A 16807-nucleotide genomic window follows, 5' to 3' on the forward strand; every position below is an offset into this window, starting at 1 on the left:
TGAGTGTCTAATTGTCTGTCTGTTCTTGTCTGTGTGTGCATGTGTGGGTGGATTTGAGCTGCACTGCCTCTCTATCTGACATGTGGATACAATTCAGCAAGCCTTCTGTCTGTTTCTTTTGTTCTCCAAGACGAACAGAAGAATCAGTTGCTGTCTTTCCTGAAGACAAAGAATTTTGGTATGTATTTTTAATGTGTGAAATTCCTGATTGTTCACAAGAAAGACTTAAAAATACAAAAAAGCCTCAACATCCAGTAACTAGATTTTTCTGGAGGCCACAGCATTTTGAGGTCTTCCTAAACAGAGTTTACTCAGTTGACAGACTCAGCAGTCAAAGACTCAACAGAGCAAACTCCATCTGCTGAGGAGGACAAAGGAAGTTGTGACTGAAAGCTCTGAAAAACTAGTAGATTGGACCTTGAATATTTTGGGTTTTGTTTTGTTTTTTTCAAACTGTTTCCAAGCTCAAGAGCGCTCACACTCAACTTAAAACTGAATACGGTCACATGCACCCTAGTATTCCAGTATTGAGTCTTACTCAGATTTTTATCTTTCTCTAGGGATGCACCAATTTAACACTGATAAAAAACATTGGGCCATACTGACACAAACAGCTGGATCAGGCATCTGTAGCAATGAGGCTGATCTATAAAATTAATTTCTATGTTTACATCTGATGACATGAGCATCTACTATGTCAGCAGCATGCCAGTCGACCACACTGTTTTTTTTCAATTTTATGCAGTTTTATTCTGAAATTTTGTCATCTAAAGTGGCATAAAAAGTGTATAGTATTTCGTCAAAATATTCATGAAAGATATCATAGTATACTATGTTGTCCAAAATAGCAAGAAAAGCTCATACTATAGGGTGTAGTTGAAAACTGCATAAAAAGTCATTGTATAGTATGCTGTTCAAAATGCCTTAAAAAAGGTCATAGTATAGTATGTGATAACCTCTGATTACATGTGCATCTACTACATCAGCAGCATGCCAGTTGACCACATTTTGTTTTCAGTTTTTTTTTCACATTAAATTTTATGCTGGATTTTAAATCTAGAACATTTGTTAAGAACTCATGGGATATGATGTCACAGGTTTAGAACTCTCAAGGATTCTCACAATGGAACTTAATACACAAACTTATAGATGCAGTTAATGTAAATGATGTATGGGTGAGAAGTATATGTCAGCCTCTTTTATTAACTGTGGCATCAATCTGGATTGCAGTGCTCAGGTAGGTAGTTTTAAATAATATGTCCAATCACATTCTGTAAACAGTAGTAGGCCGAGCTGTTCTTGAAAATGATACTTTTTTTTAGTATTTGTAGTTAAATACATTCAACAAAGTTGATCTCAACTGTCTTAGTTGATGCATTGTATTGCATTACATTTACCAGCACACGTTTGACTGAAAAACCCAAAGACTGTCAATCTTTTGTACTCACATTATTAACAATGTTTCAGTCCTCAGACCTGCAAGTTAAATTAGACCATATGTTTTACTTAAATAAGATGACTGGCAGTTCAAATCAACTTTGTTTCATTTGTAACCTGTATTACAAATGTATTGTATTTGATTCTTCACACCTGTCAGTAAGATTTTCAAGAGTGCAGAATCCTACTTCCATAATTTCTTTATGTATACTATTTTGACTTGAAGTCATAAAACGAGAAACAAATGTTGGTTTAATTGTGTAGTGTAATGTCAGTGTATTAAGGATGGCCACCAGGTGGAAGTACAAACTCAGCTATCTCCCTCAGTGTAATCTGTTTGTGAGACCTAGGCTCTGACTGCTTGGTAGCCAAGTTTGGAGTCTAAACAACCTGTTAGAGTAGATCATATACTCAGCCTTGTAAACACTGTAACCGTGAAAGGGGAATTTGTGTTTGAGATGCTTAAAATGGTCCCTTTATAGCAAAGATCTGACCGGTGTGAAATAGAGCTCCACAGTGTGTCTGACTGGTTATTGTACAGTGTGCATTCGCTGGGCCAGGAGAAGGAGGGGAGTTGGTTTTCTAAATTTCTGGGTTTAGTGTAGTAGAATGTTTCAAATACTGGGAATAAGTTATGTGGGATGGATTTGTGCTTGGTGGAGCACCATTAGTATATGATGTGTGTATGAGTTGGATATGGGTGTGTGTGCTTCCTCTGGGTCTGTGGGATTTTGGCCCATAATTCCTGCAGCTCTCAGGTCACAGCTCCGTTCTCACGCACATATTTGGCATTCCTTCCCCGACATGATTACCATACACCTTCCACTCTGGGTTTGGCTACGCAGAATATTTCCATCATTCCCGAGTGGAACTGGAGCAACGTTCCAGAAATGAACAACTCACCCCACCAACCCCCTACTCGCTCTTCTTTATCCCACCCCCACACCCGTTTCCCTTCCACCCCGCTGTCTCCCCCATATACCACCCCCCTCTTGCACAGATTCCTGCTGCCTTGCAATAGGAATCCTCTAGTACAACCCTTTTTCCCCCTGAGTCAGCTGTTTGTGTCTGCTGGCATGATTGGGTCATTTGGCAGTGACATCTCTTCAGTGACCTCCTGCTAGGATAGGGAAGGAAGGGGAGAAGAGCAGGATAGATGAGAGAAGAGGCAGCTATGAAACTCTATCTCACTACTGCATGTTTCCCTTCCACTGTTCTGTTTGATCCTTTATGCTGGATATTCATGGCAAAACTTTATAAAGTAGAGGTCACTGTTGGTCTTTGCACAATAGTTGGTGCTCAACAGTTTGAATGGGTTCCTGATTGAGACTCCCAATCTTGGATTTTTTTAAAGCAATTTAACGTTGAGGTTTTGAGCTTCAGTGATTACTTCAACATTTGGTGATAAGAAATATGAAAACCGCAGAATCCTTTCTTCTACTATGTCGTCAAAAAAGCCATGAAAACGTCATAGTTTAGTATGTTGCAGCAAGTGCATTAAAGCATCATGGTAAAGTATGTCATCCCAAATGGCATGAAAAATTTAATAGTGTATTATGATGTTTGTGTGCCACTTTTGATGACATACTATACTAAGTTGTCCAAAATGGCAAAAAAAAAACATGACAGCATAGTTTGTCATCCAAAATGGCATAAAATATTATAGTATAGTATGTCGTCCAAAATGGTACGAAAAAAGTCATAGCACAGTATGTCATCAAAAATGGTATGAAAAAGATCCTAGTAAAGCATTTTGTCCAATATGGCATAAAAACTTCATATTATAGTATGTCATCCGAAATGGCATGATAAAATCATATTATATAGTATGTCCTCCAAAGTGGCAAAAAACATCACCAGCTGGAACTCAGGATCAATAGCAGCCGCCTGCTTAGAGGCTTAGGCTGAGCGTACTGCTCTGAGCGTAAAAGTTCAAACGTTGGAACAGAAGCATGTTTTGGATATGGAGGAAGCAAGGTTAGAGGCCAAGCAAGAAAAGCTTGCATTAGCAACCGAACTGGCAGCAGCTAAGGCCAAAGCAAAGGTACTGAGGCAAGATGGAGCTGGCTCAGTGAGTTCTAAGCACCTGCAAAAGGCAACAGCACTCTGCTTCATCTAAATCTTCCTCTGCTAGAATGCAGAAACCACCAGAACCAAAGATAACTCAAACATCTCTAAAGGCATCAGGAAAAACTAAGCAACATCTTTTTAAAACTGAGCCAGTCGCTGCCCCAACTAAGGCTAGGCCCCTGCCTATTGGAGAGAAAACTTTGCGTGTGGTTTTTGATTGTGCACCAATGTATGGAGGAACTTCACTAAATAAAGAAATTCTGCAAGGTCCTGACTTGACAAATACACTGTTAGGTGTGTTGCTTTGTTTCCGCCGGGGCCCCATAGCTATCAAAACCAATATTGAGGGAATGTTCAACCAGGTGAGGGTGGCAAAAGAAGATGTCAACTTTTTGCGCTTCCTCTAGTGGCCTGATGGGGATGTCACACAAGATCTGGTGGAGCACAGAATGACAGTCAACATCTTTGGATCTGTATCTTCCCCAAGCTGTGCTTCATTTGCCCTGTTGACAGCTGATGACATCCAGAACAATTATGCAAGTGAGATTGTAAATACCATCTGACAGAACATCTATGTTGATGACTGTTTAAAATCTGTCAATACTGCGTGGCAAGTAACATCTCTATATCAAAACCTCACAGACCTGTGTGCCAAGGGGGGATTTCAACTCAACAAATGGGTGAGCAACCATCACTCTTTCCTGGTCTCCATCCCTGAAGATCAGAGGGCAAAAGGCATAAAAACACTAGACCTGGACAAAGACCAGCTTCCCGTGGAAAGGGTGCTTCGTGCTCAATGGAATGTGGAACAGGACACCTTCACTTTCAGTATGGATGTAAAACCCCCTTGGTGACCACGTGTGGCATCCTGTCCATTGCTAGTTCAACGCATGACCCCCTAGGATTCCTGACACCAGTTATTCTCCCTGCAAAACAAATCTTGCAAGGATTGTGTAAAACAAAGCTGGGGTGGGATGACCAAATCCACCAACAAACGACTCAAGCCTGACAGAAAGGCCTGGATGACCTAACTTTGCTGGATACATCTAGCATCAGCAGAAGCTTTGCACCCAAAAATTTTGGAGCAATAACAGCAGCACAGTTGCATCATTTATGTGATGCCAGCGAAAGTGGGTATGGTCTGGTATTGTACAAACATTTACAAACAGCAGGAAAGAGGCGAGCATTGCTCTGGTCATGGGAAAAGCCAGAGTGACACCACCTAAACAAACAACCATACCCAGGCTGTAACTCGCATCAGCAGTCTTGGCTGTAGGCATCAACAAGATGCTAAAAACAGAGTTGGAAATTAGCATGGAAAAGTCTGTTTTCTGGTCAGACAGCATGACAGTTCTTCAGTGCATCGCCAACAACACCAAAAGAGTCAAAACATATGTTGCAAATAGTTTCCATCATTCAAGAACTGTCAAAGGTGGCACAATGGCGGCATATCAGTTCCAAGCTAAATCCAGCAGATGCAGCATCACGTGGTGTGCGAGCTGATGTTTCCCTCCAGTCTAAATCATGGATCAACGGTCCATGTTTAATGGCCAGGAACAACAAAATTAAATGGAATTCCTGATGAGGACCCAGAGGTCAAAGGTGAGATCTCTGCTTGTGCAGTAGTGCTGGAACATGGGGCATGTCTCACAAGTAAGCTTCTAAACTACTTTTCCAAGTGGACAGACCTCGTAAGAGCTGGAGCCTGGATCCTGAAGATTAAGGAACTACTGCTTCAGCTGAGAGGACAAAGACTGAACACAGCTCAAGAACATGCTAAGCAGGAACACAAACTAAAACGACAAGCAAAGACAAGCATGCCAAGACTGACAGTGGGTGATTTGGAAAAAGTGGAAAAAGTCATTGTCTGTTATGTGAACAGGCAGGTTCATTCAGATGAAATTGCAGCCTTACAGAAAAGCACTCTGAAGAAAACTAGCCATCTATTCAAGCTTGACCCCGTGATGGTGGATGGAGTTCAGAGAATTGGTGGTAGGTTAAGGAGGCCTGTTCTTCCCGAAGAGACAAAACACCCAATTATTCTGCCAAAAAACAGCCATATCACTATGCTTCTTCTGCATCACATCCATCATAAAGTTGGTCATGGGGGCAGAAATCACATACTGTCAACTCTTCGGTGCCGCTGCTGGATACCACATGCTATTTCCACTGCTAGAACAATCATCAGAGAGTGTATGACCTGCTGAAGGCAACAACAAAAACCTGGTGAGCAAAAGATGTCAGATCTTCCCCCTGACAGAATCACGGCAGATCTCCCACCATTTACAGACTTTGAAATAGACTACTTCAGCTCAATGGAGGTGAGAAGAGGTAGAAACATTTTGAAGAGGGATGGTGTCATATTCACATGTTAACATCACGTGCAGTCCACCTAGAAGCAGCATATACGTTAAACATGGATTCATGCATAAATGCCATCAGAAGATTTGTCTGTTGCAGAGGTCAAGTCAGAGAAATAAGGTCTGATAATGGAACAAACTTTGTCAGTTCTAACCGGGAGCTGAGACATACAATCAGAGACTTTAATCTAAACAAGTTGCACAGTTCTCTCATGCGTGAATTGAGTGGACCTTCAACCCCCCCCACATGGGGCTCATCATGCACAGTGGTAAAGCATCAAGTGCTGGATGGCGAGGCCTTACATCCTGCCTTGTGTGAAGTAGAGGCTGTTTTGAACGACCGTCCTATCACGCCATTTAGTGATGATCCTAATGACCTGGCAAGTTCAGAACATTGCTGACCTGTTCTGGAAAAGATGGGTGAAAGAATATCTCCCACTGATGCAAACATGTCAAAAGTGGAACAGAGCAAGAAAAGGCTTTGCAGTTGGAGACCTTGTGCTTGTCATGGACGATCCAGCACCCAGGAATTTGTGGACATTGGGACGGGTCACAGAAACTATCACAAGTGACTGAGCTGAAACGACCCATCACCAAACTGCGCATTATGTTGGGAGGGGTTTAGCTTAAGGAATGCCAGCTGTGCCTGCTGTTGGAGTTTGGAGTCCCTGGCTCTACATGTACACTGACAAAATAGGCCTACATTTAAAGATTCTTGCTATTATTGGATCATTGCGTTATGGCTATATATTTTCCTTTTGTTTGCTGCTTAGCAATAATTAGGGGCCAGAATGTTATAGCCATCCTTTTCCTTAATATTGTCGTATTTGTGTTTATCATTATTATTAATTACTAGAGTGAATTATTGGTTTGATTCATTTGATTATCGGGCATAGTTTTGTTTTGAGAGGTTGTATAGTCACCAAAGCATGGCAGCTAGCAGGTCAGTCTAGCAATGTCAATGTCGGGTGACGCTGTGGTTACACGCGGTTTTGACCACACTTCTTAGTACACTCAATGCTTGTTTTATGTTACTTAAGTCATTCTTTTAATTAAGTTTTAAATTTAATTGAAATTTTGGAACCAGTTTAATTCATGTTTGGAAGCTCCTTTGTTTGAGAATAAATTAATCAAACTGATGAAACCAAGGTTTGTTTGGAGTGCGTTAAAACACTACGCTCTGTAACCCGCGGCATCGCCACCCTCAGATGCTGAGACATTAAGTCAAAATCACTTTGATTCTGGACTGACTATTACTTGTTGAATCCTTCCTTGGAAATGATGTCCGCTTAGTGTTTTGCCTTGATAACACTTATAGCACAGTACAAAAGTAAAGAAATGGAAACCTATGGACCTAGGACCTAGGATCAATAGCAGCCACCTGTTTAGAGCCTGAGGCTGAGTGTGCTGCTCTGAGTGCAAAGTTCAAACATTGCAGATGTTTTGAGAAGGCAAAACGACAGTTAGTGAAACAACAGAAAGCCTTTCTCCTGCCTATTGGAGAGATACCCAGCTTTGATAGCGACCCACTGCAGTTTCATTCTTTCATTGAAGTGTTTTAACAGGGGATAGAAAACAAAACAGAAAAATGCAAGACAGACTTTACTACTTGGAGCAGTACACAGTGGGGCAACCAAGGCAACTTGTACGCAGCAGTCTGCATATGGAACTGAGAAATGGACACATTGAGGCAATGAAGCAGCTTGAGTGGCATTTTGGGAACAAGATGCAGATCACATCAGCATTCATGAAAGCAAAAGCCTTAAATTGGACAGCTATAAAAGTGGAAGATGGCAGTGCTTTAAGGTCAGATTCACTCTTTCTTCGAAGCTGTTACAACACTTTGTCTGAAACTGACTCTGTGGACGAACTGGAATGCAGCAAATCTGAGGATCATTTTGTCAAAGTTACCCTTTAGCTGCGTGATAACTGGAGAACAGTGGCCTATGACATTCAGGAAACCCAAGGCAGAAGAGACAAGTTTAAAGATCTGGAGAACAGTCTGAAACCCACGGCATTGCCACGCTTGGATGCCAAGACATTCTGTATGTTATGCAAGATGGCAAAAGAACCCTTCATAGTACAGTATGTCGTCAAAAATTACCCAAAAACGTCATAGAAAAAACGTCACGTATGTCGTCAAATATGGCATGAAAATAGTGATTGTGTCATATATTGTCCAAAGTAGAGGAAAAACAAAATAGTATAGTATAGTATAATAGTATATTTAGTGGAAGCCTGTTTCTAAACATTTCTATCTTCCTTGACCATTTAAAAAAGGTGGTGGTCTTGCAGTTTTTTTAAATAAAAAATATTTTTAAATGTTCTCTTATTTCTTTTGGCAATTTTAACCAAGCTGACCTAGCTTTTTTTGATGCTCAAATAAAAAATGTTGTTCATTTGTGCTTCTACCAGCTTAAAAAAATTCTCAGATTAGACCATTCTTGTCTTCCCCGGACTAACACAGGGTGATACATGTTTTTATGTTTTCTTGCCTTGGCTACTGTAATGCACTTTATGCTAGTATAAATCAGAGTTGCCTTCACCGACTCCAACTGGTCCAAAACCCTGCCGCCCAAATTTTAACAGGCTCAAAAAAATATGCACAATTTTCTCTACTTACTGCATCAGTTTAATGATCACTTTTAAAGCACTGCATGGCCATTCTCCAAATAACATTAAAGAATTATTAACCCCCTACGTACCTGGGTGCTCCCTCAGATCAGTGGATGCAGCTCTTCTCGGCTCATGACAAAATGTAAACATGCTTTTGCTGTCAGAGCCCCAAAACTGTGGAACTGTTTGCCCACTGAAATCAGACTTGCTCCATCATTAGCATCTTTTAAATCGCTTCTTTAGACTTTCTTTTATAGCAAAGCATTTTTGAGTATTAAATAGATTGCTCTTGCTTTGTTTTATTAGCCACTCTTGATCACTGTGTTGTTTTTTTTTGTTTGTTTCTTTGTTTTGTTTTTTGTTGTTGTTTTCTGAAGACCACATTGTAACCTGAAGAACAGTGCTATATAAAAGAAATGTATTATTATTATTAAAACGTCATAGTATAGTATGTCGTCAAAAATGGCATGAAAAAAGTGATAATATAATATGTCGTCCAAAATGGCATAAAAACGTAAAGCATGTTGTCAAAAAGACCCAAAGCAGCCCAAAAACATCAGAGTAAAGAATGTCGTTAAAAATGACCGAAAAACGTCATAGTATAGTATGTTGTCAAAAAAGAGCCAAATTAGCCCAAAAATGTCATAGAATACTATGTCGTCCAAACTGGCATGAAAAAAGTCATACTACAGTATGTCGTCAAAAATGACACAAAATCGTCATAGTGTAGCACGTCATCCAAATGCCCAAAAAAGACCCAAAAACATCATAGTGTAGCAGGTCATCAGAAATGACCCAAATGGCACAAAAAAGTCATAGTATAGTATGTCATCAGACATGACCAAAAAACGTCATAGTATAGCACATCGGCAAAAATGACCCAAAAAGGCACAAGAACGTCGGAGGATAGTATGTCGTCAAAAATTACCCCAAAACGTCATAGTAAAGCATGTTGTCAAAAAGACCCAAAGCAGCCCAAAAACATCAGAGTAAAGAATGTTTTTAAAAATGACCCAAAAACATCACAGTAAAGTATGTTGTCAAAAATGACTCAAAATGGCACAAAAATATCATAGTATAGTATGTTGTCAAAAATGACCCCAAAAGTTGATCTTGTTATCTCAGGAAAACAAGGATTTTAAAGCATTTCTTTGATTATGGATGTTTCTCTGGGACTTTAAGGCATTTCTAGCGTTTAAGGATGTTTCTAGGATTTTAGTACATTTCTGGGATTTTGGATGTTTCTAGGATTTTTGGACATGTCTAGATTTTTAGGACAGTTTTAGATTTATGGACATGTTAAGAATTTTAGGATGTTTCTAGAATTTTAGGACATTTCTAGGATTTTAGGACATTAGGGTCTTAGCCAGGATCTCTGTCGGGGGGTATGGGGGCCCTTTTTTGATGCTATTGTCTTTTTCAGTTCTTATTTGCACATTTTTTCTTTAATCTTTTTGTTGTTGTTTGTTGTTTGCTTACTTGTTCTTTGTACATCCTGTACATAGGTATCTTTATGATTATTATTGTTATTTTATTCTATGTTAAGTGCCTTCCTTTGTAGATATATTTGCATTATCTTGCATTTTTAACAGATATTTTATTCAGTTGCTGCTCTCTTATTTGCTGCTGTAATGAAACATTTTTCCTCACAGGACTGATAAGCAGTTTTCAGCCATATTTTGGACATATCAAAATTTTAGATTTTTCACCAAACTATACTATGCGGTAATTCTTCGCCAGTTTTTTCATGATGCTAAATTATGAAGTTTTTGGCCTTTTTTTGGCCACTTTTTTCATCATGACGTGTCTCTACAAGCTATAATATGTTGTTTTAAGGCATCTTTGGGACATTTTAAAATTTGACATTTTTTGTCATACTATACTATGCGATTTTTGGCAATTTTGTCATCAACCTAAATTATGACGTTTTTGGCCTTTTGGGTCTTTAGTTCCACTTTGTTCACTATGACGCATCTCTACAAGCTATAATATGTCGTTTCAAGGTATTTTTGGGATATGTCAAAATTTGAAATTTTTGCCACACTATACTATGCAATTTTTGGCCATTTTGTCATCAACCTAAATTATGATGTTTTTGGCCTTTTTTGGCCTTTGTTTCCACTTTCTTCACAGTAACACATCTCTACATGTTATAATATGTCATTTTCAGCCATTTTTGGGACATGTCAAATTTTGACATTTTTCGCTACAGTATGGTATGCGATTTTTTCGGTATTTTTTCAAGACATTAAATTGTGAAGTTAGCCTTTTTTGGTCTTTCTTTCCACTTTCTTCATTATGATGCATCTCTACAAGCTATACTATACTATTTTAATTTATTATTTTTTCACCATGTTAAATTATGACGTTTTTGGCCTCTTTTGGTCTTTGTTTCCATTTATGTCACTATGACGTGTCTCTACAAGCTATAATATTTAATTTTCAGCCATTTTTGGGACATTTCAAAAGTTGACATTTTTCGCCATAGTATAGTATGTGCTTTCTGGCTATTTTTTCACCAAGTTAAATCATGACGTTTTTGGCCTTTTTTCGCCCTTTGTTTCCACTTTGTTCACTATGATGCACATCTACAAGGTATAATATGTCATTTTCAGCCATTTTTGGGACATGTCAAAATTTGACATTTTTCGCCATACTATACTATGCGACTTTTGGCCAATTTTTCACCCTAAATTATGAAGTTTTTGGCCTTTTTTGACCTTTATTTCCACTTTGGTCACTATTAACGCGTATCTACAAGCTATAATATGTCGTTTTAAGACATTTTTGGGACATGTCAAAATTTGACATTTTCGCCATACTATACTATGCGACTTTTGGCCATATTTTCATCACCCTAAATTACGAAGTTTTTGGCCTTTTTTGACCTTTATTTCCACTTTGGTCACTATTACGCGTATCTACAAGCTATAATAAGTCGTTTTCAAGACATTTTTGGGACATGTCAAAATTTGACATTTTCGCCATACTATACTATGCGATTTTTGGCCAATTTTTCACCAGCATAAAATATGACATTTTTAGCCTTTTTTGACCTTTATTTCCACTTTGGTCACTATAACGCGTCTCTACAAGCTATAATATGTCGTTTTAAGACATTTTTGGGACATGTCAAAATTTGACATTTTCGCCATACTATACTATGCGAGTTTTGGCCATATTTTCAACACCCTAAATTATGAAGTTTTTTGCCTTTTTTGACCTTTATTTCCACTTTGGTCACTATAAAGCGTATCTGCAAGCTATAATAAGTCGTTTTAAGACATTTTTGGGACATGTCAAAATTTGACATTTTCGCCATACTATACTATGCGATTTTTGGCCAATTTTTCACCAGCATAAAATATGACATTTTTAGCCTTTTTTGACCTTTATTTCCACTTTGGTCACTATAACGCGTATCTGCAAGCTATAATAAGTCGTTTCAAGACATTTTTGGGACATGTCAAAATTTGACATTTTCGCCATACTATACTATGCGACTTTTGGCCATATTTTCAACACCCTAAATTATGAAGTTTTTGGCCTTTTTTGACCTTTATTTCCACTTTGGTCACTATTACACGTATCTACAAGCTATAATATGTCGTTTTAAGACATTTTTGGGACATGTCAAAATTTGACATTTTCGCCATACTATACTATGCGACTTTTGGCCATATTTTCATCACCCTAAATTACGAAGTTTTTGGCCTTTTTTGACCTTTATTTTCCACTTTGGTCACTATTACGCGTATCTACAAGCTATAATAAGTCGTTTTAAGACATTTTTGGGACATGTCAAAATTTGACATTTTCGCCATACTATACTATGCGATTTTTGGCCAATTTTTCACCAGCATAAAATATGACATTTTTAGCCTTTTTTGACCTTTATTTCCACTTTGGTCACTATAACGCGTCTCTACAAGGTATAATATGTCGTTTTAAGACATTTTTGGGACATGTCAAAATTTGACATTTTCGCCATACTATACTATGCGAGTTTTGGCCATATTTTCAACACCCTAAATTACGAAGTTCTTTGCCTTTTTTGACCTTTATTTCCACTTTGGTCACTATTACGCGTATCTGCAAGCTATAATAAGTCGTTTTAAGACATTTTTGGGACATGTCAAAATTTGACATTTTCGCCATACTATACTATGCGACTTTTGGCCAGTTTTTCACGATGTTAAATGATGACGTTTTTGGCCTTTTTTGCCCTTTGTTTCCACTTTGTTCACTATGATGCACGTCTACAAGCTATAATATGTCATTTTCAGCCATTTTTGGGACATGTCAAAATTTGACATTTTTCGCCATACTATACTATGCGACTTTTGGCCATATTTTCAACACCCTAAATTATGAAGTTTTTGGCCTTTTTTGACCTTTATTTCCACTTTGGTCACTATTACACGTATCTACAAGCTATAATAAGTCGTTTTAAGACATTTTTGGGACATGTCAAAATTTGACATTTTCGCCATACTATACTATGCGATTTTTGGCCAATTTTTCACCAGCATAAAATATGACATTTTTAGCCTTTTTTGAACTTTATTTCCACTTTGGTCACTATAACGCGTCTCTACAAGGTATAAAATATGTCGTTTTAAGACATTTTTGGGACATGTCGAAGTTTGACATTTTTCGCCATACTATACTATGCGACTTTTGGCCATATTTTCAACACCCTAAATTATGAAGTTTTTGGCCTTTTTTGACCTTTATTTCCACTTTGGTCACTATTACACGTCTCTACAAGCTATAATAAGTCGTTTTAAGACATTTTTGGGACATGTCAAAATTTGACATTTTCGCCATACTATAGTATGCGACTTTTGGCCATATTTTCACAATGTTAAATTATTACGTTTTTGGCCTTTTTTGCCCTTTGTTTCCACTTTGTTCACTATGATGCACGTCTACAAGCTATAATATGTCATTTTCAGCCATTTCTGGGACATGTCAAAATTTGACATTTTTCGCCATACTATACTATGCGACTTTTGGCCATATTTTCATCACCCTAAATTACGAAGTTTTTGGCCTTTTTTGACCTTTATTTCCAGTTTTGTCACTATTACGCGTATCTACAAGGTATAATATGTCATTTTGAGACATTTTTGGGACATGTCAAAATTTGACATTTTCGCCATACTATACTATGCGACTTTTGGCCAATTTTTCATGATGTTAAATGATGACGTTTTTGGCCTTTTTTGCCCTTTATTTCCACTTTGTTCACTATGATGCACGTCTACAAGCTATAATATATGTCATTTTCAGCCATTTCTGGGACATGTCAAAATTTGACATTTTCGCCATACTATACTATGCGATTTTTGGCCAATATTTCACCCCTTTAAATTCCGACATTTATGGCCTTTTTTGCCCTTTTTTTCCCACTTTGTTCACTTTGACGCACGTCTACAAGCTATAATATGTCATTTTCAGCCATTTTTGGGATGTGTCAAAATTTGACGTTTTTCGCCATACTATACTATGCGATTTTTGGCCACATTTTCACCACCCTAAATTCTGAAGTTTTTGGCCTTTATTGACCTATATTTCCACTTTTTTCGCCCATGCAAGTTTTGGCCATATTTTCATCACCCTAAATTATGAAGCTTTTGGCCTTTTTTACCCTATATTTCCACTTTGTTCACTATTAAGATATCTACAAGCTATAATATGTTGTTTTAAGACATTTTGGGACATTTCAAAATTTGACATTTTCGCCATACTATACTATGCGATTTTTGGCCACGTTTTCACGACGTTAAATTATGACGTTTTTTGCCTTTTTTGACATTTTCTTCCACTTTGGTCACTATAACGCATCTCTACAAGCTATAATATGTCGTTTTAAGACATTTTTGGGACATGTCAAAATTTGACACACTTTCACCATACCATACTATGTGATTTTTGGGCCAATTTTTCACCACATTAAATTATGACGTTTTTGGCCTCTTTTGGTCTTTGTTTCCGTTTTGTTCACAGTAACATTTTTCGCCATACTATACTATGCAAGTTTTGGACATATTTTCATCACCCTAAATTCTGAAGTTTTTAGCCTTTTTTGGCCTTTGTTTCCACTTTGTTCACAGTAACACGTCTCTATGAGCTATAATATTTCATTTTCAGCCATTTTTGGGACATGTCAAAATTTGACATTTTTCGCCATGCTATAACTCACATGCTATAGTATGGCGAAAATGTCAAATCTTGACATGTTCCAAAAATGGCTGAAAATCACATATTATACTTTGTTGAGACCTATCAAAGTATACAAAGTGGAAACAAAGGCCAAAAAAGGCCCAAAACGTTATAATTATTGTGTTGAAAAAATTGCCAAAAATGTGACATTTTTCGACATAGTGTACTATATCGTTTTTGGCCAATTTTAAATATGTTTAATTATGAAATTGTTGGCCTTTTTGTGCCTTTATACCATTTTGCATACCATGATGATACCATGAGGCCTTTCTACAAGTTATATATATATATATATATATATATATATATATATATATATATATATATATATATATATATATATATATATATATATATATATATATATATATGTCTTTTCATTTTTTTGTCATGCTATATATTGCAACTTTTAGCTGTGTTTGGCCCTTTTTTCGAAATGCTATACTAAGGCGCATCTCTATGAGCTACAATCAACGATGTCCAGCTGTTTCTTGGATATGTCAATATTTGACATTTTTGCTACATATATATATGTATATTTGTTGTGATTTGCTGCCGTTTTTTCGACATGGTACATTATGATGTTTTCTGCCTTTTTTCCTTTTTTCAACATTCTATACTGTAAAGCATCTCTATAAGTAAAAAAAAATGCCTGAAAACATCATATCATAGCTTGTAGAGATGCATCATAGTAGACAAAGTTTTTAAAAAAAGCACCAAACGTCATAATTTAGCATGTTTAAAAAAAATCGCCAGAACGCCATACTATAGTATGTTGAAAAATGTCAAAACTGCCTGAAAATGACATATTATAACTTGTACACACGTGTCATAGTATATACGTGGAAAAAAAAGGCCAACAATGTTATAATTTAGCATTTCGGAAAAGTCGCCAAAAATGCCAATGTCGAATAAAGGCCAAATTTTGACATGCCCCAAAAAATGACATATTATAACTAAAAATGCCAAAAATGCCATAGTTTAGTATGTCGAAAAATGTCAAACTTTGAAAGGTCAAAAAAATGACTGAAAAAGATATATTATAACTATATCACATTATAGAAATTGGAAAGAAAGGCCAACAATATCATTATTTAGCAAGTCAAAAACATGCATGAAAATGCCAAAAAAAAACAACAAATTACAGCTTGCAGTGACGCCGCATACTATGTAAGTGAAACAAAATGGCCAAAAATTTCATAATTTAGCATGTCCAAAATATCTTTTAAAAAAAAAAACACTTTTGTATAGTATGTTGGAAAATTGTCAATGTCAAATGTGAAATTTTGACATGTCCAAAAAATGCCCCAAAACAACATAATATAACAGTATATAGCAATATTGCAGAGAGAGGCGTCATAGTATACGGAAAAAGTAAGTAAGTGGGAAAAAAATGGCCAAAAACAGCATAATTTAGCATGTCGAAAAAATGGCAGAAAATGACACATTATAGGTTGTAGAGGCATGCCATAGTGTAGGGACCTGGCAATTCCACATATGATTTGTTCATTTGGACACTTGACACTTGACACTGGACATATGTCACATGTCCTGTGAGTTCCTTTGTTCCTCAAACAAAGAACAGCCATTTGAACTCAATGTTCCAGAGTGCTTCATGTTCTGACGCCTAAGTGTTAGATTCTCCCATGGACTCATCTCCAGACATCATTGGTTCACCACGGTGACCCCCCCTCAGGATGTTACTGAGCCAAGAAGAGAAAAATCTGGTGATCTTCAAGCTCTCGCACCCAAACCTCCTCCAAGGAAGGTTGCAGGTCTGGAGGACCTGCGTTGCCCTTCCCCCTTCCACACCTAAGCTCTCAGCAGGAGCTGCAGCTTTGTCTCAACTCTACTTTCCAAGTCCCAAGAGACTTTGCAGACATTAGAAAGCCACAGCTAACCTCTCAAGCCAAAACAAGAACAGAACCGAGATAACACTGAACTGCTATCTCTGTAAGGACACCAGGACCGGCCAGCCTCCTCCTGGATCCTTGGAACTGAACAGAAGTGACTGAAACCGAACCCTTTTTCTTCAGCCAGCAGCCCAAAGAACTCTCCTCCCACTCCTGAATTGGCAAGTAACACCTATGCATTAG

This window comes from Plectropomus leopardus, chromosome 9 (assembly GCF_008729295.1).
Source record: "Plectropomus leopardus isolate mb chromosome 9, YSFRI_Pleo_2.0, whole genome shotgun sequence".
Taxonomy (NCBI): Eukaryota; Metazoa; Chordata; class Actinopteri; order Perciformes; family Serranidae; genus Plectropomus; species Plectropomus leopardus.